The sequence below is a fragment of the Entelurus aequoreus genome, linkage group LG18 (assembly GCF_033978785.1).
Source record: "Entelurus aequoreus isolate RoL-2023_Sb linkage group LG18, RoL_Eaeq_v1.1, whole genome shotgun sequence".
NCBI classification, from domain to species: domain Eukaryota; kingdom Metazoa; phylum Chordata; class Actinopteri; order Syngnathiformes; family Syngnathidae; genus Entelurus; species Entelurus aequoreus.
Genome location: NC_084748.1, coordinates 42,220,306 through 42,223,379, shown reverse-complemented (window position 1 = coordinate 42,223,379; position 3,074 = coordinate 42,220,306).

The window sequence follows — 3,074 nt, the reverse complement described above, 5'->3', positions numbered from 1 at the left end:
AACAGCCGATATGGGCATCTACATCAACTATATGATTTGCCTGAGAAGCTGGACAGGACACAAAAAAAAAAAAAAAAAAAAAAAAAAATTATTTTTATTTTTTATATATATTTGTGGCGGACGTAATTCTTTCGTGGCGGGCCGCCACAAATAAATGAATGTGTGGGAAACACTGTATTATGTAATTGGGCCGGCACGCAAAGGCAGTGCCTTTAAGGTTTATTGGCGCTCTGTACTTCTCCCTACGTCCGTGTGCCACTCTGTACAGCAGCGTTTTTAAAAAGTCATACATTTTACTTTTTGAAACTGATACCGATCATTTTGAAACCGATAATTTCCGATATTAAATTTTAAAGCATTTATCGGCCGATAATATCGGCAGTCCGATATTATCGGACATCTCTAGTATTCAGTGTTAAAAAATATTATATGGCTCTCATGGAAATACATTTTAAAATATTTGGCTTTCATGGCTCTCTCAGCCAAAAAGGTTCCCGGCCCCTGAGCTATAATGATGCATGCTTGGTTATGGTTTAAAGTCATATCCAACAATTGCGACAACGACTTTTTACTGTCAACTGAGTTTCGTTTTTTAAATGATTTCTGCTGGTGGTGTGCCTCTGCATTTTTTCAACGCAAAAAAATGTGTCTTGGCTCAAAAAAGGTTGAAAAACACTGCTCTAGATCACTAAAATCTTCTGAGACCAATCTGTTAGCGGTTCCCAGAGTAAACTCAAATCAAGGGAGAGCATCATTCAGTCACTATGCAACAAATAGCTGGAATAAACTTCCTGAAGATGTCAGGCTTTCCCCAACTCTGACTACTTTTAAAACTATACTGAAGACTTGTATGTTCACCTTAGCTTTCAGCTAAATCTTTTAATCTTTTAACTTTTAACGTCCGCACTGTTTTTATTTTTATTATCTGCATTTTAATTTTGCTTTTATTTTCTTTCATTTCACTTTGTTGTCTGTGAAGCACTTTGAGTCTGCCTTGTGTATGAAAAGCGCTATACAAATAAAGTTGCCTTGCCTTGCCTAAACCCCCAATAGATGCACTACTACTCATCATTTTAGTTATTACCGTATTTTCCGGACTATAAGGCGCACTTAAAATCATTTTTTAACTCAAAACTTGATGACAGCAAAACAGGCCCAGAGCATAATACTACCACCACCATTCTTGACGGTAGGAATGGTGGTCCTGGGATTAAAGGCCTCACCTTTTCTCCTCCAAACATATTGCTAAGTATTGTGGCCAAACAGCTCAATTTTTGTTTCATCTGACCACAGAACTTTCCTCCAGAAGGTCTTATCTTTGTCCATGTGATGTCAGATGAAAAAAATTAAAAGTCTTATATAAGTGTTATAATGAAGACAACACATGAAGTAAGTAGCTATAATAGCCTACTATCAAAATGACTTTAAAAGTCTAATATAAGTGTTATAATGAAGACAACACATGATGTAAGTGTCTATATTAGCTATAATAGCCTACTATCAAAATGACTATGTGTCGCAGGCTGACGCAACGCTTCGTTGACAGAAACGCTGAAATGTAATATTTAGTCTACACATTTTTACAACATTGGAAAACATTAGTAAAACTTCTCAGAAGGTGAGATAACTCCTGGAAATGACTGTCTTAGAATGGCCAAAGGTATTGATGTGTGTGTCCAAGTTACAGGAAACGGCAGGACGTCTTCTTCTAATGGATTTATTACAATTTTTGCAAGCTGGGTAACGTTTGCTGTGGTCTGGAACAACATGGCACACAAACAAATATCAGAAATGCAGCCAATATTACACACAGTCATCACATGGATAAAGATAAGACCTTCTGGAGGAAAGTTCTGTGGTCAGATGAAACAAAAAATTGAGCTGTTTGGCCACAATACCCAGCAATATGTTTGGAGGAGAAAAGGTGAGGTCTTTAATCCCAGCAACACCATGCCCACCGTCAAGCATGGTGGTGGTAGTATTATGCTCTGGGCCTGTTTTGCTGCCAATGGAACTGGTGCTTTAAATGGGACAATGAAAAAGGAGGACTACCTCCAAATTCTTCAGGACAACCTAAAAGCATCAGCCCGGAGGTTGGGTCTTTTGGGCGCAGTTCGGTGTTCCAACAGGACATTGACCCCAATAGAATAGACTTTATTGTCATTATATCTGCATATAACGAGATTAAGGACTCCTACTTAAGGTGCAAATATGGAATAAAAATAAATCCCACAAGTAGTAATAAAGATAAAAAATAAGAATTGAAATAAACAGACTACTATCCAATAAAAACAATAAGCAATCCTGTACAACATACAAAACAATATACAAAATACCGTAGAATATACGGAACAAAACAAAAGTTCCAGAGTAATAAAGTAATTACAATCAGTGTCGAACATATTGCACTCGAAGGGTAATATTGCACAGTAGGGTATTAGGGTAGGATGTTGTATAGGGGTGAATTATTTATTACACTCTGATGCACCTGTAGCCCCTGCTCGATGGTAACAGGTCGAACAGGTGGAAGCCAGGGTGTGTGCTGTCCTTGGTAATGTTTTTTGCTCTGTTGAGGCAGCGGGAATTGTGTAAATCCTTCAGGGAGGGGAGGGGGCAGCCGATTATTTTGGACCCCAAACACGTCAAAAGTGGTAAAGGAATGGCTAAATCTGTCATGATCTGTGGCCTGGGTCATGTTTTTTGTTATTTTCTGTTAGTTTAAGACTTTATTAGTTCCTGTTTTTGTGCACCCTTGTTTGTTTTAGTTTCCATGACGACTTATGATTGTCACCTGCGTTCGGGTCACACCTGCCTCTAATCAAGAGACCAGTATTTAAGCCTGTCTTTGCCAGTTAGTCGTCCTGGCGTCATTGCTTGTTTTCTGGAGATACCATAGTTCATGCTGCTCCTTCCATGTCTTTTTCCATAGTTCATGCTATTTGTTTAAGGCCACAGTTTAGTGAGGTTTTCATGTCTTTAGTTTCATGTTTCATGTCCTACGTTTTTTGCCTTAGCTTTCACGTGCGTTAGGCACACTCGCCTTCGGGTTGCTTCCTGTTTTTTTGTACCCTTTT